The sequence below is a fragment of the Haemorhous mexicanus genome, chromosome 5, assembly GCF_027477595.1.
Source record: "Haemorhous mexicanus isolate bHaeMex1 chromosome 5, bHaeMex1.pri, whole genome shotgun sequence".
Classification (NCBI taxonomy): Eukaryota; Metazoa; Chordata; class Aves; order Passeriformes; family Fringillidae; genus Haemorhous; species Haemorhous mexicanus.
Genome location: NC_082345.1, coordinates 33,844,656 through 33,871,957, shown reverse-complemented (window position 1 = coordinate 33,871,957; position 27,302 = coordinate 33,844,656). Strand labels below are relative to the sequence as shown.

Sequence of the window (27,302 nt, the reverse complement as noted above, 5' to 3'; positions counted from 1 at the left end):
GGTGACATCAACATACAATTACTGACATGTTATTTGCAGATTTGTACATATATTTCAGACATTTGGAGACATATAGTAAACATAGACAGAGAGATAGAAAAAAAAAAATTTTTCTAGCCCCCCTTTTCCTCTTTCCCCTAGATTGTATGCAATACTGAAGCCTAGAGGAAAAGAATGATGCATTAAGTACATGGTGCTCGGTACTCTTCCTAAGGCATCTGATATGTACATTCTTGCTGTACCATATTTTCAAAGCTGCTATGAAGAAAGCTGCTTGCCAAAAGAATACCAGAAAGCGAAATGTTTCTGCCTATTGTGCAATCACAAGAAAATGACCTTGGGCAGGACCTTGGAATGAACTTCCTGTGGGCAGCGCGTGTGTGGTCACAGCAAGCCATTGTGAATGCAGAACTTATGCCTTATCTGCTGGACCAGCTCTTCTATTATTTCATTTCTATATCTCCTTTTCTCACTTGTCTAGTATCTTTTGGTTTTTGACTATTATGTCTTTGGGCGCCATTTTCCCCTCAATTTCCGTGGCTTACACACTTTTCCCTCTACTTTCCTCGCAGTTATTTTTCTTTACACTTTTATAAGTTCTTCTTAGTGTCTTTGACAACTATATTATAACTGATTCAACTTCATCAGCATTATAGAAGATTCCTTTTCTGCTGTTTGTTTTGGGATCTGGGCAGTATGTCCAAGATTTTACCACTCAGTTTTTAGTTTTTAATATTGGAAGAAGGGTTCTAGGTTTTTCTTCATTACCTTCATCTTTTTGCCCAACTCTTTTCAGTCATTTTTACTCAGTAAGTTGAGGAAACAGACTGAATATCTATTGCAAATGTGCACTCTTAAAGACAAGTCCTTTCATTCTCTATATTGTGTCTATCAATTCTGTTCTCACATTTCTACACGAATATTTCAGCAAAGCCAAGACAATGGGACTGTAGTAATAATCACCACCCTATCTGATAACAGGCTTCCCAGGGCCTCAGCTGGCAGTTTGACAGTCCTCTGCCGTAGTTGCTACACCCTGCTGATAAAACTGCTGTTGCTACAAATTGATCCTGACAAAACCAACTCCATCTCTATTCTGAATTTCAGACTTGACCTTGGTGTGTTTGCGAGTTTAGCCATCATACTGGGCACAAAATATGCAGCACAAAGAGGAGAATGACAAGCAAAGACATCCCCTGGAAGGCACTTTCGTTAGCACTAAATATATTTTTTACTATGTAGATTTTAACTATGTAGATCAAAGTATTATTGCAGAGAGGCGCAAGCAACAAGCAAAACTACTTGGAATCCCCATTTATGGGAAACCTCACTGGTACTTAAATTTTGTAGCCATAAAGTTACTCAGTATGCAGATATAAGTGTGAAAGGGTGCATGTCCTTGACTCTTTCTGAAACTCCCAGAATTCAATCACTAAGTCTCACATGTCATCACCTTCCACTGTCTCTGGCCAACATCTCTGGTCTATCATCTGGTTTTTGGACTAATTTCTAAAATACAGGAAACATTGACATGAATTCCTCAGAAGACAAAGTTAAACCCAGACCTCCCACATTGTGGTTAGTCTTATTTTGTGGATTAATTCTGAAAACACCTTGAGCAATTCAAAAGAAAGACACACATGCCTCTATATTTTGTGAGATCTGAAGCTTGTGTTTATAGGTATATTGAATTGCTCAGAACTCGAAACCGGATTTAAATAGTAGTGAAGCCTGTATCTGCAGAGCTTCCAGTCAGGAACACCTGAAAGAACAAACAGTTTAGAGGTCCTTGGAATTATATGGCAGCTGAGAAGTTTTCAACAACACGATATTGGACATAGGCACTTAAATGTCATTCCATTACATGTTGTCTGGTATATAAAATTCTGTCTACTTATTCAGTCCTGATGTCAGGGATGTGCTGGGATACATATCTGGGACTTTCAGTTCACCTAAAATGCTTGCCAAAGGGTCATCAGCAATCTCCCCAGCTGCCAGCATCCAGACAGAAAGGCAATGGGACATGTAAGAGAAGGTAAAGACAGTACCTACCAGCAGACGTATAAAGAAAATTCTTTTCCTGGTGGCACTAGCAGAAAAAATGTTGTGGGAATGGGAAAGAAGGTACAGTTTTTAACTAGAGACAGGAAACAATTGTATTATAGCAAACAGGAGAGAATATAAGCATTAATAATGCAGGATATAGAAGAAAAGCAAGCACTGATTAAAAGGTATTTAGGAGAGTGGGAAGCAGAGGTTAACAAGTGAGAAGTGGGCAGGGAGAGCATGTATATATTCAGTGGAGATATGGGTGACTCAATGGAACTGTAACTGATACAAGCAGGAGAAAAATAAGGGAGACCAATAGTTCTAGGGAAATGAAAAGAGAAGTAACTGCTCATGGAATAGGGACCTTGAAGCTTGGGGACCTTTCCTGCCCTTTCAGAAGAGTGCCTCCAACTGCTTGGAGGATGTTTCCAAGTCATCTGAGCATTTTTTCACTTTCCTTAGCACTGCTTGAAACATCCCAAGCTTAACATTATGATGACGCAAGGAAAATCTCTTATTTACTTTGCAAAAACAACATCTTGTCTATCTCTCAGTGACAAGTATTAATGGGCAATCCTGGAACATCTGAGCTGAAGCATTCTCATTTTATAGACCATCTGCTCTCAAACAGGATCTATTCAAATGGCCTCTGTTTGGCCAGATTTCCAGGGGTGTGTGTATTGCCCAGGCAGCTGCAGAAGGCAAAATGCAGGGTGAGGGAGACAAGGTCATTGTGGGTAGGTTTGTGTACAAGAATATCTGTGAGTTCTGAGGGCTAGTCTGCAGCACTTCTATTTGCTGATTTATAGCTGTCAAAGCACTTTGGGGTCTTGCACCAACCCAAAAAAAGAGAAAAAGAAAAAAAAGAAAGGAACCCCATGTAATTAGAGTAATTCTGCTGCATGCAGAAATGAAGGTGTTTGATGGCAAAATTGAGATTAAAATCATTGTGGTTGGATACATTCAGGATAAGTCACAGCATTGCCTTAGAAGCCACATTAATCAGTTACTTTAATCACAGCTGTTTTTCATAAATTCAGTCTGTGGATAAAGAAGGCGTGAGGGTACATAGGTGCAATTTTCTTACAACTTTAAAGAATAATGAAATAACACCTTTAAATACCTGAGGTTTTCAGACCAATGCTACTGCTTGAGAAGAGCAGAGTCATAGTCTAAACTGACCATGTTTCCTTCTAAACAATGTACAGTGTCACAGGAAAAAGGATCTGTCATTTGCTGTGGGAAACCTAAAAATAACAGCTTTTTAAGACTCAGCTCAGAAAAGGACTTTATTCTGTTAACCATTTTGACCTTTTCTTCCTGTCTTCTCCCTTGCAAGGAAAGAAATCATGGGCTATATGCCTGAAAAGAGTAATGGAAAAGTAGATTTTTCTGGTGATTTTTTAAAAGAATGTTTCCTTATATATCTGTTTGCATAAGAGCTTAAAAGAGAAGATTATATTATTATACCTGTATTTAGTCTAGGCATGTTTGTGACACTCTTCATGTTAGTATATCTCTCATTTCATAAATTATCAACTACCTCAAAAAAAGTGGTTTCATCAGCTACTCTTCCTTTCAACTAGTTTCTTACAGATAAAAGGACTTCTGATCCATTCCTTCTGTATCAGGGATCTTTTTTGTGTTAGTGCTTTGTTTAAACAGATGTTAAATAAAATTACAAGAATATTGTATGTCTACAAACCAGTCCTGTCAGGTCATGAAGACTGATAATTCCCACTAAAGTGAGAGGATACCTGAGGAGACTTTGAAGACACCCCTCAGATCCTCAAGAGCTTACCCATGTCCTTGGGCATCCTTCGCAACCTCCACTCATCTGGATAAATTTTACTGAGGTTAAGTTAATGGTGTACTTAAGGCTATAGCTTGAGTTGTGGTGTTCTCCTTTTTATCAGTATATGGGCACAGCTCTCTTTGATCTGCACTTATGCATCACCTTCCATCTCAAGATCTTAGATGGCTTTTCAAATGCTAATGAATTCTACCCATTCTACCCTGGGGAAACTGAGGTGATGAGAAATTGCAGGAGATACTTAGGTTCACAAATACAACCTACAACTAAGTTGAATACAGCCCAGTGAGATCACTTGTTCCCATACCATGCAGGTAGTACAGGTATCTGTTGCATAGTCTGCTCTTAAAACATCCCTTGCCATGAAAATGCATCCCCAGTGAATAGAGATGTCTGGTGCTGATGTGATGGGAATTTTGTTCTTTGTGATGCGTTCCCTGGGATATGGAGCTCGAAATTACTGAAGAGAGGGGGTTGGTAATCTTTCAAGAGTGATGAGCCAGATCATCACTCTTGAAAGTGGTAGTAGTTTTCCCTCTCAAATTAGTACTTCAGTGTGACAACTGAAACCCAGCAAGATCTGGAAGAAGATGGTGCTCACAGAGGCAAGATGGGACCAGTAGGCTTTGTGAGGTAAGACAGTAAGTTTTCAAAGACCTAAAAATTCAGGAGTGCTGGAAATACCTGCCTAACACTGACACTGATTTGGAGTTTCCTTGGATCGCAGGGCTCAGGTCTGCTCAAGAACCTGCTCACCACACCATACTTAGAGTGTGGTGTCCACACTTTAAGTATCCAGCTCTGGTAAGAATTGCTTGAAATATGGCCTCCAGCTGTGGAAGTACTGGACGCACTTTTGGTTAAATAAAGCTTTGGTATCTAAAATGCATCCATCATGCTTCATCACAAGAGTTTCAGGAAAAAATAAAGGCTATGCTTAGTATTTGAAGTATTCTAAAAGAAAAATATTGACTTTTCAGTCTTTTGCTCTTTGAATTTTAGTGTTGTCCTTTAGATGTGAGATAGCTAAGGAGTACTTACACTGTAAAATAGGTGATGAATGAATATGGAATGTTTGGTTTATGTAGATTTCTATGTGGGAGAAAACCATTTTAATTTACACATTCACTCACTTGGTTGAATCACTGGTGTTACTTGCTTTCATATACATGAGAAGGAATTGGGCAGTTCTTTTATCACTGACTATGTTGAAACAGCAAAATCAAACTCATGTAAATTACTTTCACATAGTTATCTGGCTTAACTTCAATGGGTGCTAAAACTTAAATTTCACAGCCTACATTCTCAAGTGTTTGTTCATTAAAAAAAATCTATTTTGTACACTTCAAATATTTGAATGAGAGAAAAATAATGCGTGACTGAATGTGCTGCAAACAAGTAAATGTCCCAGTTATCACAGAATTATAGAATGATTTGGGTCAGGATGAACCTTTAAGATCACCTTGTTACAATACCCCTGCCATGGGGGCTATCAACTTACACTAGACCAGGTAGATCAATGTCCCATCCAACTTGGCCTTGAACACTTCCAGGAATGGGGCATCTACAGCTTGTCTGGGAAACCTTCGTCAGTGTCTCACTATCCTCATGGTGAATAATTTCTTCCTAATACTTAATGTAAACTTACCCTCTTTCAATTTAAATCCATTACTACTTGTCCTGTTGCTACACACCTTTGTCCAAAGTCTCTCCCTAGTTCTCTCATAGGCTGCTTTTAGGTACTGGAAGGTACTATAAGGTCTCCTCAGAGCCTTTTCTTTTTCAGCCTGAACAACCATAGATCTCTCAGTCTCTTGTCATAGAAGAGGTGCTCCAGCTCTCTGATCATCTGGGTGGCCCTCCTGTGGACTGGCTACAGCAGATCCATGTCTTTCTCATGTTGAGGTCCTCAGATCTGCATGCAGATGGGGTCTCACAAGAGCAGAGTAGAAGGGCAGAATCCCTTTCCTCACCTGCTGACCATGCTGCTTTGGAATCAGCCCAACATATGGTTGGCTTCCTGGGCTGTGAGTTCTGAGGCAGGTGTGTCCAAATTTTTCAATCAAACAGAATCCCCAAGTCCTTCTCTGCACAGCTGCTCTCGCCCAGTTTGTCACCGAGCCTGTTCTTGTGCTTGGGATTTCCCCAACCCACATGCAGGGACTGGCATTTGACCATGGAAAACTTCATGAAGTTTGCACAGCCCTGTCTCTCAAGTCTGTCCCAGTCCCTCTGGATAGCATCCTTTCCTTTCTGCATGTTGACCACACCACACAGCCTGTTGTCATCTGCAAACTTGCTGAGGGTGGACTTGATTCCACTCTCCATGTCCCCAGCAGAGATGCAAAGCAGTGCCAGTCCCAATACCAACCCCTGAGGAAACCCATTTGCCTGAGGATCCTCACTTGGACGCAGAGTGGTTGACTGAAAACCTGTGAGCATGACCATCCAGCAAAATCTTTGTCCACTGCGTGGTCCATCCAGAAAATCCATGTCTCTCCAGTTTAGAAAGAAGGATGTCAAGCAGGACATCAAATGCTTCACACACAGGTCCAGATAGGTTAGCTGCTCTTAGATCAGTTGCTCTTTCCTCACCCACCACCACTGTAACCCAGTCACAGAAAGTCACCAAATTGGGCAAACACAATTTGCATTTAGTAAAGTCACATTGGCTGTCATCAATCACCTCCTTATTTTCCATGTACCCTGGCATAGTTTCCAGGAGGATCTGCTCCATGGTCTTGCTGGGTACAAAGATGAGTTTGACCTGCCTGTAGTTATGGGAGTTTTTATTATTTCCCATTTTTAAAATTTGCATTATATTTCCCCTTTTTCAGTCAGTGAAAGCTTCCGTGCACATGAGCCATGATGTCTCAAACATGGTGGATAATGGCTTTACCAACTCCTCTGCCAGTTCCCTCAGGACCTGTGGATGCATCTCATCAGGTCCCATGGACTTGTGCAACTTCTAGGATGTTCTCAAACCTGATCTTCTACAGCAGGCAGATCTTCATTCTACCAGTCCCTGACTTTGTGTTATGTGACTTGGGCAGTGTGGCATAGCTCCTGAGTTTGGAGGAGATGATCCTTGAATATTAACCAGCTTTCTTGGGCCCCTCTTTGCTACAGGGTTTTATCCCATGGCACTCTCCCAAGCAGAGCCCTGAAGAGGCCAAAATCTGATCTCCTGAAGTCCAGGACAGCGAGCTTTCTGTGCAGCCCCCTTGTCCCCCTAAGGAGCTTGAACTCCACCATTTCATGGTCACTGCAGCCCAGGCTGTTCTTAAATTTCATATTCCCCACCAGCCCCTCCTCGTTGGTGGGAAAAAGTCCAGCACAGTACCTCACATCATTGGCTCCTCTATCACTTGGAGAAGGAAGTTCTCATCAGTACCTTCCAGGAATCTCCTGGGTTGCTTATGCCCTGCTGTGCAGTCCCTCCAACTAATATGGGGATGGTTGAAGTGCCCCATGAGGACCAGGGCTTGTGAATGTGTGGCTGCTTCCATCTGCTTAGAGAGAGCCTCACCTGCTCGGTCTTCTTGGTCAGTCAGCCTGTAGCAGACCCTCAGTATAACGTCATCTTTGCCTGCCCTCTCTTTAATCCTGACCCATAAGCTCTCAATCAGCTTCTCATCCACCCTCAGGCAGAGGGAGCTCCATTCACTCCAGAGGGCCACTGACATAGAGGCAACATCCTCTCCTTGTCTCCCCTGCCTGTTCTTCCTAAAAAATTTGTACCCTTCTATTCCAATAATCCAGTCAAAAGGGCCACATCTACATGGTGCCAATATGATCATAGTCCTGTAGGTGTGGGCACGACCCTAAGTTCTCATGTTTACTCCCCACGCTATGTGCATTTGCATAGAGGCATTTAATTTGGGTCCCCAATGAAGCTGACTTTCTGGCTAAAGTGGAAGGAAGTCCTTTGTGCTTCTCCTCAGACGCTCTCTTGCAGAAGACGTGCAATTCCTCTCAATTCTGGGCATCTATTGCTGACACTACAATTATTTTCAGCAATCCTAATAAGCCGAAGATTGAGCTAATAGCTCTTTTTTTTTTGCTTGGAAACAAGTCATAAGAAGGAAAAATAACTAATATTGTAACCTACTGCCACAATAGCCTATGTTGTGCAGCACTAAAGGCTGGGGACAGAGTGGCTGGACAGCAGCCAGGCAGAAAGTGACCTGGGAGTACTGACTGAGAGCAGCTGGACATGACCCAGCAGTGTGCCCACATGGCCCAGAAAGCCAATGGCATCCTGGCCTGTCAGGAATAGCGTGGCCAGCAGGATCAGGAAAGTGGTTTATCCCCTGTGCTCGGCACTGATGAGGCCACACCTTGAGTGCTGTGGCCAGTTCTGGGCCCCTCAGTTTAGGAAGGATGTTGAGATGCTGGAGCGTGTCCAGAGAATAACAATAATTCTGGTGAAGGGTGTGGAACACAAGACCTATGAGGAGGTGCTGAGGGAGCTGGGGTGGTTTAGCCTGGAGGAGAGGAGGCTCGGGAGACACCTTACTGCTCTCTACAACTCCCCAAAAGGAGGTTGTAGCCGGGGGGTGTTGGTCTCTTTTCCCAGACAATCAGGGGCAGGATAAAAGGACACAATCTTAAACTGCACCAGGGGAGGTTTATTTTGAACATGAGGAAGAAGTTCTTCCCAGACAGAGTCATTGGTCATTGGAATGGGCTGCCCAGGGAGGTGATGGAGTCACTGTCCCTGGAGGTGTTTAAGAACAGACTGGATGTGGCATCAATGCCATGGTCTAGTTGACAAGGTTGGGCTCGATGGTCTCAGCAGGTTTTCCAAACTAGCTGATTGTCTGATTCTATTATTTCTATATCTTGTATCTCCTATCATAATACAGCATTTTAATGAAACAAATACCATGGAATATAAAAAACTCTTGCTTATCTGTCCTTTTTTGCCTGTACAAGTAAATCAGATGAGAACATCCTTGAAAATAATAAATATTGCCACTCTCTCCTCCAAATCCTAAATCAATTACTTTTACACTACAGTGGGACTAAATGAAGTAGAGTAATACAGGTTCAAGTTTTATAGCATTCACCGATTTCAAACACCTTTCTTTTAAAGTATCAAAAATGAGCCTTGGTCTAGAGAACCTGAAAATGAGGACAATCCAAACCAGTGTATACTTTTCAAATTTTCTTTCTATGTCATTTGTAACAGTTCCCTAGTTCTGCAAAGCTGACTTTTTTGTCTGATAAACTGTGTAGGGCACTAATGCTAACTCTTACCACCTTTTTCATGTCAAACCCCATTCCACAGAAATAGAAAAACAAAACACCAAAAAAGAAAAGAGCATTTCAGTCTAAATTCAGCATTAACTAATCTGATGAGGAAAAAATAAGTTGCAAATTATCTCCAATATACTGCTGCAGTGAATTATCTGAAATTTTGAACTCATTTGTGTTAGAAAAACACCACAATATGAGAGGACTCTCAGCCTTTTTCCAGCTTAAATATGGCACAAATGACTCATCAGTTAGCAAAGACCAGAAGTTAAAAAGAGATGGGTTTGTGTAGAAAAATTCTGGCACTGAACATACAAAAAAAAAAAAAATAATAAAAGTTCTGTGGACAGGACTAACAGGACTATGAGAAAATAAATGTAATACTAGAAATATTTCTTAAACATTGTCCTTAATAAAGCATTATAAATCTAAACCCCAAACTTGAAGTGGTTAGAAAGAAAAAAAATTAAAAATATATAATTTCTTCTTTTTCTGTAAGCAAATGATTTCAACCTAAGGAGAAGAAAGCTCAATGAGTTTGCTACAGCATCTTTCCCAGTGTAAGGAGGCCTTCTGGTGGTCAAAACAGTGAATATTTCTTCTAGAGAGCATTACTCATCCAAATGTATGTGACCTTCTACTCAAATTTATTAACATGGAAATTAAAATCAATCCATTGCATAGAAGGTTGTTTTAAGGATTTAAGCAGTGATTGTTTATGCCTTGACCTTTTGCTGTTACTGCATAAATTTTGTCCTTTTTCGGTCAGTGTATGAGGAACTATGGCACTTAGCTTGAGTACATAGTGCCAAAACTTTGCTCAAGTGAGACTGTAATGGTCTCCCAAGCTGTTATAAACCATCCTGTCTCTGCAATTATTTGAACAATTAAAAGTTAAAAGAATTGCAATAAAATATTTTTCAATAAGCTATCTCCTAATAACTTCTTTAAACTGAATGTTGATTATCTGAACAGTCTCTTTTCATATTTTTAAGACTCCTGGGCTCTTTTTTTTCCCCCAGCCTGGAAAAGTCCCCTTCACAAAGTACAGCCAGATACTCATCATGATATCTATTTTAGTATGTTTTATTTTAAATTAGGAGATTTTATGGTATTCAACCCAAAAAGAGTTTAGTCCTAGAATACTTATGTTCTCCTTAAATTCAGAGATTACATTATGGCAAGAGATTTCTTCAATGCTTCACTTAGAATAAGTATTGCCAGTTGGCACCTGGGGAAAGGGGAATTTTTTGAGTCCATTGATAGTGAAAATGTCTTCCAACATATAGCAAGCACTGACAATGCTGGGGGATGCAGTTGAACGAAAAAATACATTCTTGCTAGTTTTCAGTCTGGTTTGCACTGTGCCCTGAAGCATGAAGAAGTTGGCATTGGTGTTTCTTCTAGATTCTCACACCTGAGCTCTTAAAAAAAGAGCATTAGATTTTAGCAATAACCAGCAAGGACATCAACAGCTTGTATCAGCTTTTTATGCACTTGACTACTTCACACTTCATCTTTTGAGGAAGACACTTGTCTACTTCTCAAAGAGCCCTAATCTATATTAGCAGGTCTGCCACCATTAACTGGGCTCTGCCCATTGTGAGAGACCTTTTTTGATATTCCAGAGGAAGGTCATTAAAGCCTGTTTGCAAGAGGTGACTGTGTTCCTCTCCAGAAAAATGCTCAGCCAGCCAGGCATGTCTGAGTTTCATGAATTCTGGAAAATTCAACTTAAAGGCACAGCTGTTCTGTAGAACAACACTGGAATTTCCTAGACGTTCTTCTCTGCAGTGAAAAACCTCTCAGAGGGCTGCTAACGTAAATTTGAAATACTGTAAAAATTTTAATCTAAACTGTAAATAACCAATCAAATGAAATCCATTCAGAAGTGCTATATGAGGACCTTCCTGGGTTTTCTTTAAGCTATGTTTGTTTGGTTTTTTAAGAAAAAATTTCAGCCTGTCCTTCAGCATTATTAACTACAACCATCAGATGGCAGTCCACAGTCAAGTAAGAAATATATTCCCAGTATTTAGGTGGAGTTACATGGAGAGCAACTTGCTTTCAATCTTTTTCTGGAATCCAAAGAGGAGAAACCGATTTCAAGATTCTCCCCCCTTGTTTCAGGTTTTTCAATTTTTTCTGGACTGTGAGATCTGGCCTTTCTTTTTCTTCCGAATTTGAATTGAAAAATCACTGTGACAATGCAAATATTCCCAAGAGTGAATGGCTTTTCCCTTCAAGTTTTTCCAAAAGTTGTAGCTCTCTGACCTGTACTTCTATGGACAAAAGATCTAAAAAATTAAAAATCTCTCCTACTCTTCCATTAGGGAGTTATCTAGTTGAATAAAAAAAAAAAAAAAAAAAAAAACAAAAAAACCAACCAAAAACAAAATCACAAACAAACAAGAAAAAAGGAATCGTAAAGAAATCAGGAGCATTGATACAGGAGCATGACAATTTTATGCTACACTTGCATAGAAAAGCATCAGTCTTGTCTATAGGTGGGAAATTGCAATGTTCATCCTCCTGGTTCACTGGGAGCTCATTAAAAAAACAACAGAGATTTGTTCACAATTTTTTAAAAAACATTGCTTTAAGAGTGGTATGAAATCTGGATACAAATTTTCTCCTACATTTTTTTCCATTTCTGAAACATTCTTTGGGAGCTCTTCAGGACCAGAGCTCTTAAGAACAACTCTAAAGCTTCAGTTTAGCCTGCTACTAGTACTTCTCAGTACGTTTTAGGAAACTTGATTATGATTTGGGGAGAACTAGTGGTAAATCTTACTTTTAAAACTGTGTTAAAAATTGGTTCCTATAATGTTATGTTTCTTGTTCATGTTCCAAGGACTCCCTTTGTCCTTGTTTGTGCACTAGGGGAGAGCTGGGACAGGGATTAGTTTTTGTGAGAAGAAACCAGGGATTTGATGTAATTTCTGGCTTATTGGCAAAACTCAGTGGGCATTTCTTGTCAAGCCATGAGAAGGAGTTAAAAGATGCACTGACTCAGTGTATCTATCCCAACGATGCTATCAGCCAGTGATAGATAGGACTGTAAAAACTGAGAGTAAGAAATGCTTTGCTTTTTGATCCAGAACAAAAGATGTCTGAGATCCATTCCAGCTTCTTTTTTTTTAACAGTGGGGCCTGTAGCATTTTAAACATATTTGTCTTCTAGCCTTCCCGATTCCCTGGATACCCTGTCAGATCAGATAAAATTTATTAGTGTCATGAATATTTTGTTAGTTCCAGTGTTCAGAGTTTGCCTTGTCTTTAGTTTATCCTCTAATACATCTTGCTTTACAGCCAACAGCACATAACTTAGTACAAAATATCTATTAGAAAGCCAAAAGCAGCCTTCTTCATTATGTGAAGCAGCCTTCAACATTATGACTTGGCCTCTGGGTGTAAGCCAAGTTGAGAAGGTTCATGAATCTCAAAAAATACTGATTATCTTAACACACATTAGAAAAGACCCTTGTTGGCCAGCTCGCTGGATGGGAGATTTACCAGCTGGTAGTCAGTGGTAGCTCATTGATCCCAGCTGCCTCTTAATATACTGGCCTGTTTATTCTCTCTAAAGCATGATATTTTCCCATGAATTTGATGGTCATGTATTAGATAGTCCCTTCTCCACAATCACTACAGGACTGTAACCCCCCTTTATTGAAGATTCTTACCGTGATCTTTCTGTCTGCCAGAAAATGTTTCTGATCATAAAACCTTAATGTTCCTCTCTCTGATCAGGGTGGAAGTGGAAGAAGAACATCCTTCTTGCCCAGTTTAGCACTAAAACCATGTTTACAGAAAGGCTGTGCACACAGACACTAGCCTTGTTATTTAAACAAAATATCACTTACATCAAATCAGTCCTTCCTCAAAGTACTTAGTGATTTTTAGATGCAGGCATGTACTAGATTCAGCCTAAGCTTATTACAATGGAGTCATCTCTCAGGTCACTGTAGAGGTCTAATGGGCAGCCCAGGGAGATCATTTGCAGACTTTTCATGTCCCATTACTTTCTCTGATATTTCTGGAACACTCACACAAGAGTAAGTATGCTTTTGACAAAACAGTCTTATTCTAGGATGTAAAGGCCTTTTGGTAATGCTATGTGACAATGACAGATTTTCAGCGCCTTTCCTTGTGAAGTATCTGTGAATAAATTTCCAAAATAAGAAAATACCCTTATTGTTGAGTATCTGAATACCTCCAGGGTCTGTTGTTCATATGTGATGAATGACTGGCTCACTCTATTTCATTGCTGTCATGGTATTCTGGGCTTAGTAAGGAAATGGCCTTGCCCTCCCCATGAGTTCAGCTATGGACACATATATGGCTCCAGTGAGCAGAGAGCAGGCCAAGAGAGTCTGAAAAAGCATCAGACATATGCAAACAAAGAATAGGATTTGTAGAAGACAACCTGAAAAATTTGAGTTTTTGTATGGTTGAGATATTTCTCTTCATAATCATTCATTTATCCATTCCAAGGTATTTTGAGATTTTGATTTGACAATGTCTATGTACATAAAATAATGCAACTTGTAATTACACCAAGGGAAAGTTTATATTTTTTAAATTTTACTAGTTAACTTTAAACAAGTGGTTCCATTTTTGAACAGAACACTTCCACATGGAAACAAGGAAAAAATTGGACTATATTAATGCTGCTACTTGAACTTAACATGTAAAATAATATGAAATTCCAATCCAATCATTGATGTAGATGAGTCAAAATGTTATTTTCAATTTCTTAATAATTTTTAAGGTGGCTTATGCCATCTTAACTTTTCATTTGCTTCATTTACTTACCTTTTCCTACATTCAAATCTTGGGCTTATTGCATTTCCAAGCAACTTGATTTTTCATTAGTCTGATATCCAGCCAGAAGCCAGAAGGATATCTGGATCCATGTTTAGAAATTACTATAGAGGTTGTTATCAGTTACACCTATAAGTTAGTAAGTCATATGGACTTGCTAGAAAATAGGCAGGACTGACTTTTTGAAGACATATTTAAAGAGTCTCTTTTCCTCCTCTGGAGTTTAATTTTTTTTCTGACCTTTACTATCCAAACCCATTTGGGTTCTGGACATGCTGAAAAATGTTTCTTTTTCAGAGTTATCTGAGGTGCAAATGGAATTAGAAGTTAAAGCTTTTCTGTGTCTTTCACAGTAAATTTGCTACCAGGTACTTTTCAAGAGTGAAACAAACAGTACGCAGAATGATATTTAGATATTCTTATATAGGTGTCTAATGGAATAGTGGCTCATTCATAACCTGACATAAGTAAAATACATTGAGTGATTGAACATCCTTACAGTCTTGTTACAGCTAGAAGTATTCCTGCATTCCTCTTGCATAGTGCTGCTGCCACATCTCACACAAAGACAGCTACTGATCACTTGAGAGTTGCTGTCTTAGTGCAGCTGTGGAATTCTTCTGTGTAGAAAATGAATACATGGAGTTTCAGCTCATGTAAAAAAGTATATATTAGTTTGGAAAGTTTTTCCATATTGAAAATAAAAAGGTACTCTTTTGATCTGTGAACTTAGACTACCTGCTTATTAATACAAATTGATACAGAAGGAATCCAACTCTCTGTGTTCTTCTCCCATCTTCTCTCAATGCAGAATGTATATAATTTTGGCAGCCAGAATTATGTGCCAAAAATTTGGTATTCTTGACCACTCTGATACATACAAGAAACATAGAAGAAATGGGCATTTGCTCTGTGTGTTGCCACAGGCAGCCTTGTTGAAGAGCTGGCATTTGCAGTGATATTCCTTGTATGGCTCTAAACCTGTCCTTGCTTTTATGAACGCCCAAAGTCAGCTGTCTGACCACATTGCAAGAGGGCACTAGGCCATCTGAACAGGTGGCCACAAGCACTGACACAGAAAGATGCTCCTCACGTGTGCTTACCAAGGGCACAATTTCCTGCTGGACCATACTGAGCTCATGCACAGAGAGAGGGATGTGCACTCATTAATCCAGCTCTGAGCTGTATTAAGTTTAAAAATAGCTTTTGTGACAGCATGGTGATAGTTTCTGACCCACTTAAATTTAGCAGAACAGCATATAAGCAACAGAGATTTCTGGTAAGCCTTCAACATTCAGCAGAATGGATCAGAGTCGTGCAGACTAATTTAGTCCAGCTAGCGCAGAGATAGTTATTAGTCTTCCAGAGTGGAGAGGAAAAAGACCAGCAAGATTTGACAGCAGCCTTGATATCCAAGAAGACAAGGGTCATCTCTGAATGAGTTTATGCCTCTCAACAAGGAACAGAGTATATTATTAATATGAAAGCTCATCCTGTAAATTTAACTGGTTTAGGAGTAAAAAATTTACTACAAACTAAAAATATATTTCAGAAAAAAATACATTCACACTAATAGAGCAGTTTCCACTCACTAAGAGGAGCAGTTTTGTACATGTTAAAATCTTGCATCATAAAAGGTTAGTTCAGATGTAAATTCATATATCATTGCTTCACATATTGCTGTACTCTTGGCAGGAATGTAAATCAATGCAGCTTCATTAGAGGAAAGAGAGGCACATGTGTTAACATGCTCAGTAGCAGCAGGAGAAGGATTGTCTGTTGTAGCCTCTTTATATTGCAGCAAGTTAGATGTGAGTCCTTGCCTATAGCCTTAGTCACAAATATTCCATGACGGAATGACAGGAGTGCGTGAAGGTCATTGCAAATTATGTTCTGACGTGTAAAGCACACTCTGCCTTTTTTGCTATATTCAGCAGGCCCAGTTGTGCCAGGGGAGACCCGTCCCACACTAAGTAGAGCAGCTCCACAGAGACCACTGTTTCAGAGACACAGCTGTGCCAAAGATTTCCAAAAATATTGATGTAGTTGCTTGAGTAAAAAGAAGCCATTTTCAGAGAAGCCATATCTACTTGGAAAACATTTTTCCTTGTGAAATCAGGATTCTCTGGAGTTGCTTCGTACACGTGTACAACTGATCTCTTACACATTTTTAATAGAGTATGTGGCATTTCACAGATGTTTCCCACCAGAAGCATATTGACATTTCAGAGCTTGCTATAATAATAGTGATTGTGAGCTAATAACTTCTCAGTTTCACTTAGCTCTTTTGCAAAGCCTATTCTTGGCTGAAGCTATTCTAAATTCAAGCCACTAGAAGGCAAACAAGCAACATCTGGTTTTCCAAGGCAGGGGCTGAAACTGTTGCAGGAGTGGAGTGAATGTATTCATTCCTGCTAGCACTGTTTCCATAATTTTTCTGTTTTCCCTCTCTCTCGCTGTACATGGGGTTTATTAATATTCTGGTACAAAAGAACTTGTAAAAACATGAATGCTATATATTTTAAAGTGCACACATTATCATTTAAAGTGTTTTGTTTCATATAAAAGCTGACAATGCTTAACAGCATTCAAATAAGAAGTACTTCAGTAAGATCAAACTCATCTCCATGCTTACAAAGAGGCTGTTGAAGGGAGTAATTTTTAAAAAGCAAATCCTTTGCAATTGGGACCACATACACTTGCAATTATCTGGTGTCAGTAATTCTGGAAGTAGCAGCAGAAAACGTACTAACACTAAGATTATAAGGGATTTTTGTGGTCAGACCTGCAATATAGAATTTGGAAAATCTGTCACTTCACTAGCTGACTTCAATAGCTGTAGTTAAAATAGAGAAATGCATTTTATAAATAGGCTGATTTGTGTCGTAAGATTGTGAGAAATTGGTATCTATTCTAAAGCTGAAAAATTGGTCGCACTGCTAAACAACATGTACTTTTAAAATTGCATCTCCCTTCTAGGCTAGGTTTATTTAATATTATTATTATTTCCATTAGAGACTGTTGCATAGTTCTGGAATAGATTGAAGAGCTGTGTCTTCTAATCTTACTGTTACAGGAATTTATGGACTATATTCCTGTATCTTCTTCCATTCTTCAAATAAGTTAAATGGACTGAGCTTCTTAGGCTTTATATTATGCAAATATTTTCTAATTCTTTATCATTCTTTTGGCTCTTTAAAAAGTTTTTTCATCCAGAATGCAGCTAATGGAATAAGATCCATTGTAGGAGTGCCATCGAGGGAGAGAGAAGGATAAAAGAAGATGCTGGCCTTGTATGTATTTTGATTTTCCTTTATCCTTAAGTCTGTGTATATCATTCACCAGAAATGTGCTCCAGATCACATTTTTTTCATTTGGAGCTGAGCTTTCTCTGATATTTCCTGGTATGACACCAATTCTTTCCCAAACTCAGAAAGGTGAAGTTTCTAAAACTTGGAGTGTGTTTGATAGAGTTAACTGATACAAGCTGTTGACAAGCTGAGCAGCAACTGTCCACTCCTCTTTGTGGCCTCGACAGAGCTAAATTTGGCTAGAAATGTTAATGATCAATACTAACAAGAAAGTCAATCATGTAGACACACGAAAGGCAGAAAGAAAACAGCTGCTGTTGTTGTACACCAAATGAAAATGTAGCCAGTGGTGTGTAATTGGAAAGTCATGGCTTCTTGTTGGCCTCAGTACACCTACTTTTTGGCTGCTTGCCCGTCAACAAGTTATTTAAATTACTCAGTGACCACTAGTCCAGCATCTCCATTACATACCACCTCAGAATTTTTTGCATAGCTGAAATTTTTTTGTGATTATTTTTCCAAGTCAATAAGAAAAATGTAAATGGAAGAAACCTAGAATTCCTGTATATTCTTCCTCATATGCTCTCTAGGAATATCTGTGCTGAAGAAATGAGACAACAGCAATTTTTAGAACAACAACATGGCAGGAACTCAGGCTGGCACAGTAGAACAATTCTGCACTCCATTTTGTTGTTAAAATTACCTCAAAACCCTGTTCTGCTGTCATTAGGTTTTGCACCAAATAAAGTCTAAAATAAACTAGTCTTTTCTCAAACATTTAGTCATTCCTTTACTTTCTATGTATGGTATAAATTTTAGTCACCTCTTCTGTGCCTGACCACTGTTTATGACAGCTGTTCATGAAGGAAGATTGAGTAGCAAAGATTTCTAGCCAGCCACCAGTCAGCTTCATTCATGTTAATTGTAGGAAGAAGTTGAAAACAACTTAGCAATTTGGGTAAATGAGGAGGAGAATCAATAGAGAGCATTCATAACTATAATAAGGCAAACATCATTAAAAGCTTTATCTTGATCACACTGCCTGCTTTCGTTTAAGTTCTCCAAACAAAAAGTCCACGTGTTGCATTACCAGCACATCCATCCCAGCCTTCTGGCTTTTCCTCGGCTGAGCAGGGAGCTGGCAGGCACTGCTGGCTGCACCAGGGACAAATTTGCATTCCTAAAGGAAAAAAAAAAAAGCAATAGGTATCAATCATTTACTATTTCTAACTGAAAGTGGAAAATATTTCATTAACTAACGCAGTAGAGTTATCTTTGAAACCTTCTATAAATCATAAAGATAAATCACAGAAACCAGTGTGTCAAAAACACACAGTAACACAACACTGAAAAACATTGAAAAAAAGAGTTTATACAAGTAGTGCTAATTGTTTGCCTCCTGCCATAGGCATGCTTTATTAGAGTAAGATCGTCTCTCAAAAGAATCTGAAGAGTGTTTTCAAATGTTCTATGGAAACATTTTCCATATTAATATTTCATCTACTGTTTCATAAACTGCTGAAACCTTCAGACTTAATTAATGTTTGCTAATCAATGTCCTTTTCATGAGAGTATAGCATTCCTGTCTTCCTCTAAATGTATGCAAGTAAAATCAGAGGTGTTTGTCTGAAAAGAAGTTTCTGGAGATATTTTATTAAAGAATTTCTGGAATTTATTTTAAAGCTAATGAAAAGAACAAATCAATTCTGATTTCAATTAAAGAAAATTACTGAATTCTCAAAGGCTACTTTTTAAAGTCTTATCTTCAAAGACTTTTTTTTCAAAAAATCTAATATCCAACACATTAATCACATAAAAACAATTAAATCTTTGCCACAGAATACAAGGGTGTGTGTCAATGATATAAGTATTTTGACATACAAGCTCTGCGGTTAAAAAAAAAAATCAGATCCAGATTACTTGTATACTTTGTTTTTTTATTGTTTTACACACATTAAATCAACAAACTACTGATGTGTGTTCTCATTGTATGTTAACCAAAATACCAGTTGCGATATGACTTTATTATGAGCATACCTATGGTTATACAAAATATATAATCAATAGCCATCACATTAAGAGAACTTCTAAATTAATGTTGCATACATACATGCATATCTATGATGCATAAAAAACTTGAATACTTTGGGAACTGCCATGGTTCATTTTTACATGTTTGGTCTAATTATATAGAGACTGTAAGGCTACCATTTTCTATTCATTAAATATTTCAATAGCTTGTGTATTGTACCCGTTTGGTGTTTCTTTAGGGGGGGATAGGGACTTGAGATGTATTTTGAGTTGAATAGTCCTTGCAAACAAGTAAATTGTGACAGTGTTCACAGGGGTCCCAGGATAAGGGAAGAGACGAGAATGTTGACTCCATGTTTCAGAAGGCTTGGTTTATTATTTTATGATATATATTATATTAAAACTATACTAAAAGAATAGAAGAAAGGATTTCATCAGAAGGCTAAGCTAAGAATAGAAAAAGAATGAATAACAAAGGCTTGTCTCTGACCTAATCTGTCTGAGACAGCTGGACTGTGGTTGGCCATTAATTAGAAACAACCACATGAGACCAATCAGAGATCCACCTGTTGCATTCCACAGCAGCAGATAACCATGGTTTACCTTTTGTTCCTGAGGCCTCTCAGCTTCTGAGGAGACAAAATTCTAAGGAAAGGATTTTTCAGAAAAGATCACGGCTACAGTAAATCAATGAAAAGTTGTGTGAATATGTAACTCCTAATGACAAGCACTGAAACTGCTTTTGAGTTCAAATTGTCAGCACTCAGCTAGGAAGTGAGATGTTCTGAGTGAGACTAAAAGTGAGATCTATTCATTTGTAGCTCAACACTACATTTGTCTTTTCAGCCTTGTGCCGTACATGCTTGTGCTCAGTTAACCTCCTTTTTGCCCCCCACCCTGGTGGAATGGGGAGGACACTCAAAGCCAAACATGTATGTTGAGACAAGAAGAGTTTAATAAATGAAAATAAAGCCAAAATAATAATGGTAAATAATAACAATAATAATAATTGTAATAAAAAAGAGAAAAACAAGTGGTGTACAATGCACTTGCTCACCAACCACTGACTGATGTCAGAATCCCCTTCCCAAACCCAGATCCACCACATTCCCTGATAATTCCTCCCTTTTTATACAGTGGGCATGGTGTTCTGTGGTGTGAAATATCCCTTTGGTCAGTTCAGGTCACCTGCCCAGCTATGTTCCCTCCCAGTTTCTTTTGTGTACCTCCTCACCGGCAGAGCAAAAGACAAGGAAAAAAGTCCTTGACTTAAGATAAACATGGCTTAGCAAAAAACCAAAACAGCAGTGTGTTATCAAGGTCATTCTCATTCTGGACCCAAAACACAGCCCTGTAACAGTTCCTGAGAGGAGCCCACCATATCCTAGCTGAAATCAGGACAATGCTACACCTGCCTCTGGTAGAAATAACACTGGGATAAGTGCTCTGCCCTTCTCTTTGCTGCCTGCAAGACATGGGGCTGCCCTGCAGGCCTGGAGCTGGGGTGCCCTGGGAGGAGCAGAGACCAGCGTAGAAGCAGAGAAATTGCTCCTGAAAAAGCTGCTGAAATTGCTTCTGTAAAAGCCTGCTTCCGGCAGTCTGCTGCAAGGCAGCTAAAAGTGGAAGGATAAACTTTAACCTGCTGAGAACTGGCTGTGCCCACCACTGAGGAAGAATGGCATGAGGCTTACCAACACAAAACAGCCCCACACCTAAAACAGTGCTTTCGAAGTGAAGAAAAAATAAATTTCCACTGCTGCAGCAGGGTTTGCTCTAGCATGCAGTGTAGCTCTGTTCTGGCCAAATAATGACATCTTTCAGTACAAGCTGGGAGGCCCAGCTGTCAAAGTGAGAAAATATTGGAGTTTTTTCTATTTTCAATGTTTTCCCCTCTGTATTAACGATCTGAAGTTGCTGCTTTGCAGCAAGTATATTGTTGGGTTTTCAACTGACACCAATCACTATTCCTTGAGATTTCATTTGAAATAATGTTATACAGCGGAATTCCCTTTCATTCTGACAAAAGGTGGAATTGAATCAAGATTTACTAAACTCTGCTAAACTTCTGAGAGATTTTTTTAACTTTTTTTTAATTAAAGAAACAATCATGAAGTATTAAGATCACCTTCTAGCTTTTCTTTGAGATGAGTGCCAGTAATCTCTTCATTTCAGCACATAACATCACCAGAGGCATTAAAAGGAAAGTCTTTCTAAAGGTGTTTAGTGACTCATCTCCCAGTGGTGTTGTAAGAATTAATTAGCTAATGCCAGTACAGCATTATATAAATGCTAAGTACTATTGTTGACAGATTAAGGTTATGAGTGCCAAGTGGCAGCATGAGCTTTGTTACTGAGAGTTGTCTCTCACTCTCGAAGCAGAAGAGACCCCTCTCAGGAATGACATGATAAATCACTCTTCTGGCTTTTCAGCCTTTCTCTCTCACAGAATTACTGAAGATGACACGAGTCATACTGGTGGGTTTTGTGACAGCAATCCAGGAAGGAATTTCAATATGCTAAAAGTCAATTAGGTAGAAGTTTCCCCTACCATTAAGTGGATCATAGAGCAATATCCCACAGAGAGAACTGTCAAGTCCCATTTGTCTGCAGCTCAGCAACCATGCACTGTGTAATCTAGGATCAATAAACCAAAACCTGGAAGGGGCACAAGGCACAACACTACCATTTTTACTGTACCAGCCATTTAGAAACCTATACATTTATGGTTCCAGCCCCCAGAAGGAGGCAATGCAAGCAGCTGTAAATGTATATTCAGCTCATTTTCCAGTAACACAAGCAGTGATCATCAATCTTAAAAGACAAGTTTTAGCCATGGCTGCTTAACTACTCTGATTCAAGATGCTGCTTTCCAGTGTGTTTACATCTTTATATTCTAAAGTGTATGTGCAGAGCTTATTCTCTTCAATTTATATTATTTTAGCAAATAAAATCAGTAGAAGTGATGGATTGGTTAGTGAGGCAATTAAAGAGGCTAAAATTTGCAAAAAAAAAAAAAAATAGCCATGTGCATATGAGTTATAAGCAATCTCTCTCCCTTTCTCTTGTTCCAGCTTACACAATGTGCTAAAACATAATTATTTTAAAACTTCCTGACTTTCAGTGGGGAAAAAACAATGAGTGTGAGCATCATGTAGAATTCAGACATGGCAAACTCATCATAGGTTACTCTCTCTTTCATCACTTTCTAAAAGTCTTAATTTTACATGTCTTCCATGCCTCTGTCTAAATTTGCCCTTTTACCAAACACCAAAATATTATATCATATGAGGCACATCAGCAAATCTCACAGCAAAAGAGTAATCAGGTTTTAATTTCTTCTCCTCAGTCTTTTTGTCTGAGAAGACCCTTGCTAAAAACTAATGCATTAACAAAACCATTGCTGAAAATTTAATTTTACAAGAATTTCCACCATGTTTTACCTCTGTTAGTTCCCTGTTACAACAAAACAAAAAACACAAGCAAAAACAAACAAACAAAAAAATAAAAGCACAACAAAAACTCAGAGCCAGTTATTCTAGGTGAAAGAAAACACAGATCAGACTAAATTTTGCCTGACAAAATAAAAGTGCAGATCAGACTTTACTCCTATGATTATCACCTAATAGGCTGCTCAAAAAGGGCAAACTGCATTAAAACTACATTCATAATAAATGCTTGCATAGAAACAGGATGTTAAGGCATCATCTGTGATGAATAAAAAGGCTCTGACCTGAAAAGAAGACAGTTGTTAGAAAAAGGTTGACATTTTTCTGATCATTTCAGCATCAGGGCCAATTCAAATATTATTAGAAATTTATGAAAAATAGATTAATTAGTGCTTCCCTTTGGAAAATTTTCCTGAAAGTAATCTGTTTCATCGTTTGCCAAAAAATCCAATTTAACATTTCTTGGGTTTGTCTTGCATTCCTGCTTTCTCATTATGCTAGAATAAAAACCCCTCCAGTAACCACTATTTTCTTCCTACTTGCTGTACTTACACTCTGTAATTAAATACTCTGTCATCTTGTTTTAATAAGCTAAATTCTGCATCATTATGGTCTTTCCATTTTCTTCAGTCTTTGAATTATTTCTGAGGCTCTTCATTGTGCCCTGCCCTGTGCAGAACAACCCATACAACACAGAGGAGGAAAAGTTTCCCCTACTGCACTAATATTTTTCTTAAAAGTGATGTATTTTACTACACAGTCCAGGTTATTTTGTATGCATTGCGTGGTGTTCTCTGCAGAGTTTCTACAAAGCTTCAGGAAAAGCATCTCCAGTGAGATGTAGTGAGAGCAATTCCCTCTGGTGATTGTTTTGGTGGGCTGCAGTTAGTTAGTTCTTAACCTATGTGATGCAATATGCTTGGTTCACCCTGTATAGCATTATTTTTTTTTAAGAGAAAGCCAGGTATTACTGACCTGAGTGTCCAGATTATCCCAAGCAGACTATGAGTTTGGTAAATAAATGAATTTTTATGGAATTAATCTTCTCAGTGAAGAAAAGCATAGTTGTTTGACCATTTTCTATAAAACAACATGGAGTTGTACTGATTAAATTTATACTTTTCTATCAGGGGAATACCAGTTTTCTTATCATAGTGACTGGGAATGAGGACATGCATAATAATCTACATCTAGGGGTCTTCCTACTTGACTTTTGAAAAACTGATGCATTATTAACACTCAGAATTCTTGCTTATTTCTGGTATGCCAAAATTTTAAATTCAGTAATCAGATCAGGGATTACCTCCACCTCAGGCTAGTGAATGCAAGTTGACTGGCCCTGTACAGTTGAATTGCTAACCTAGCATCAAATTTGAATAAACATTGCTAACACAGCACATTTCTGTGCCTCTTGCCTTTGGTGTGCTTGTTCCTTCCAATGTATTACTGCAGAAAGAAACCTAGAGAGCTGTGCTCAAGTAATGAAGTGATACAACAATATTCATAATTAAATACTCAGCTCCCCAAACCCAAAAATGTACAAGGGCTGTTAGTCTACTGATTATTGTGTCAGCTGTGCATATGAATGAGTGACTGAACATGAAAATACTCCGTTTTACATCTTCCTAATGTTGTGCTTTTTTCCCTCAAGAATTTAATACAAAATTTTTCTGCCACAATAGCATCCACTCTTGGAAAATGGTGCCTATTCCCTGACTTCTATTTAATCCCTGTGATCCCTCTAACCCTGTGTGGCATTTCCTTGGTTCCAGGTTAGCTGCAATGCTCTCCACCCTCTTGATCTCCTTCAAAAGCTCTCTTCAGGCAAGGTCTCTTATCTCTTGTCCAAATTTCTATTTTAAATCTTGTATTCCTGGGTTGCTGCATAGTTCAATAACTGTGTATCATGACTCCTATTTGCACATGATTCACCTCAACTCATTCAAACAAAGCCTTTTATTGCCATTTTTTCCAGGAATTTGTATGGCACACTAAACACGCTAGAATTAATTTAATTTAATGCACTATTTTGTTGAAAACTGGAGTGTTGCTAAATGAGATTACTCGTTGTGTGCAGCACAGTGACTGCCCACATCTTCTTTAGGTGGAGACTGGAAGTGAGGGCCTCTGTGATACATTACCAGGGGATGCAGGGTGAATGTTTTCAGGATGAGAGGAGGGAAACAATTTGAGGAACACTTCTGTATCGCTCACAGTTAGCGTGTAGGCTGCTGCCAAATGCTGGTTATTGTCTTCCTTCCTGAAGCACTGGTGAACACTGCAGCACAATGCTATTTTCAGCTCCTTGACAAGATGATTACAATGTAAAGTCATGCTGCGTGACCAGCATGCCAGGTGTTCTCTGCTCTAGCTCTGCTTTTATTACTTTGGGGATGAGAGAATGATGAAGGGAAGGGTTGGAGTTACTTAGATTTTCCAACAGCAGGTCAGCTGAGATAGCTGGGCTATATTTACTCAATGCATTGGCATCATCTGTCTGTCATTTTCTTTGTCTTACAAATAAAAATTAATTGGAAAAAAACTAGCCAAAATAAAATCCTGCCTGTTAGGAATTTCCAAGGCAAAGTTTGCACTTCTGGGAGGTTAAAAAGTGCCAAGTTAGGTAGGCTTTCCCTGAGCAGAGCAGGTATTGAGAATGTTGCTGTTGAGCAAACTCCCCAAACCAGCGTTCGTGCTCACAGGCATACAGGGAGAGATGTAGCACAGACACTTTTTCCTTCCAGGCCTTTAGCCCCCTGCCAAGTCTATAAAAACTAGAAAAATTACAGATGGCCTTTGCAATTCTATTTTTCAGTATGCTTTCTTTTCGGTAGGAATTTGAAAGAGATCACATAGACCAGCTCAAAATCAAATAGCTGTAACAATTGATAACTAGCAACCAACATGTTTTCTCCTGAATGTTTGTTTTGTATACTGTGATCAAAAGACATTATTCAGATTCTGACTTCATAGCAGCAAAATTCTCCAAGGTTATCTTGCAGCTACGAAATGCAAAACTGTTTCAAGATACCTATTTAAATCCAAAAAAGACTCAAGTCTGACTGTGTTATTGGATCCAAATACATTTTAAGATATCTGGCCTAGATTGGCAATTTCCCTTTCTGATGGAAATGGGTCAAAGAACAGTATGAATGGGGCAGCAGTAGTTTCTTACAGTGACTTTTTTTTTAGGCTTAGGAGGTTAAATATGTGTAACTGGCCCCAAAGAATGGAAGCACAGATGATATTAGCTAACAAGGACTTCAAAGAGTCTTTCAAAACTTATCAGTCTAAAGACAAAGTGATTAATGGCAAAATAAATGTATGACTCTACAGAAAATAAAGATGCATATAGAAAATAAATTAGTCCCAAAGCCATTTGTGATAAAGTAAAATAATATCAATTTTTTTTTTTTTTTTAAATTTGAGTCACAAATTTTGATTGCCTTTGAAAGAAGTTCCAGGGAAGTTTCCTGACAATTTTTAGCTTTAAAAGTCCTGTAGTTCACAAAATTATCACACAAGTTAGGAAAAAGCCTTGCGTTGGTAGAAGCGTCAGAGGAGCAATAAGCTCTATCATTAGACTGTAGCCTAATAAAACTACACCAATGACCCATTTCTTATTGACACAAAAAGCTTCTTTAGATCAATGGTATGCATTCAAAAGAGCTCTGACAGAGACCAAACCGGATCAGCAGCCTGAAACACCTCTATCTATTCTTAGGCTCAACTCAGTGCAGATTTATGGTCTTCTAATCTTCCTTAACCATATACAGCAGTAAAAGTGGGAAGTATCTTTGTAAGGATTGAGAGCTAAGGAGAAATTCACCAAAACTACTAGAATCTGGTTATTGACCTGTACAATCATGGAGATCATTCATCTGACAGATTTATTCTGCAGTTAGTTATGGTGAAAAAGGAAAGGCAGTCTGACCTGCACGATGCCTCAATTCCCAGAGCCTCACTGAGGCAGTCATAGACATGAACGGAGATTCCGAAGGTAGAAAAAATCTACTGTCTCAGTAAACAAGCAAACTTTTTAAAATATCTCACATTTTCAATCAACTGTCTTCCTGTCCCAACATTTAGCTACCACTTACCATCTTGACATGTTTGTTGTCATAGAAGCAACTGTGATTTGGGGCAGCTGAAGTGTCTCTGATGAAAGCCTGTGTATTTGCAAGGAATGTACACAAAGCTCCATTTTCCTGAATGTGGTAGGAATAAACAGCAGAAGGTTATTTCCTTGCTCAGAAACCTACCTTTCCATTTTCAGTAGGTACTCCACTCAACAGAAGCTTTTTGTCTTGGCTTTCTCTCTGGGCCACCCACATTGTCTACTTGTTTTATCCCAGTTTTCTGATTATTTCTAAACACATAGCTCCTATCAGTTAATGTCTCAGTCAGTGAATATTTAATAATTTCCCAGAAAGTTCTTTGTTCTTCACAAATTATTTCATACTTCAGCTTGTCTTTGTAGGATAACTGCCTTGGTGGTTTCTTCTAAAGTTTTTAGCAAATTTACTTCGTACAGGAGCTTAGCTGCTGCTTCTTGTTTAGACTGAA

At 38.6% G+C, this 27,302-nt stretch overlaps 1 long non-coding RNA gene across 1 annotated transcript; it reads right to left on the bottom strand.

Moving 5' to 3' along the window:
* Positions 1–18,238: 18,238 nt before the first annotated feature.
* On the bottom strand, positions 18,239–26,948 carry LOC132328102 (uncharacterized). The gene is made up of 2 exons (XR_009486685.1): positions 26,837–26,948; positions 18,239–18,439 (listed from the first exon to the last, which is right to left on the bottom strand). It is a non-coding gene; the product is annotated as an uncharacterized LOC132328102 (long non-coding RNA).
* Positions 26,949–27,302: the final 354 nt, after the last annotated feature.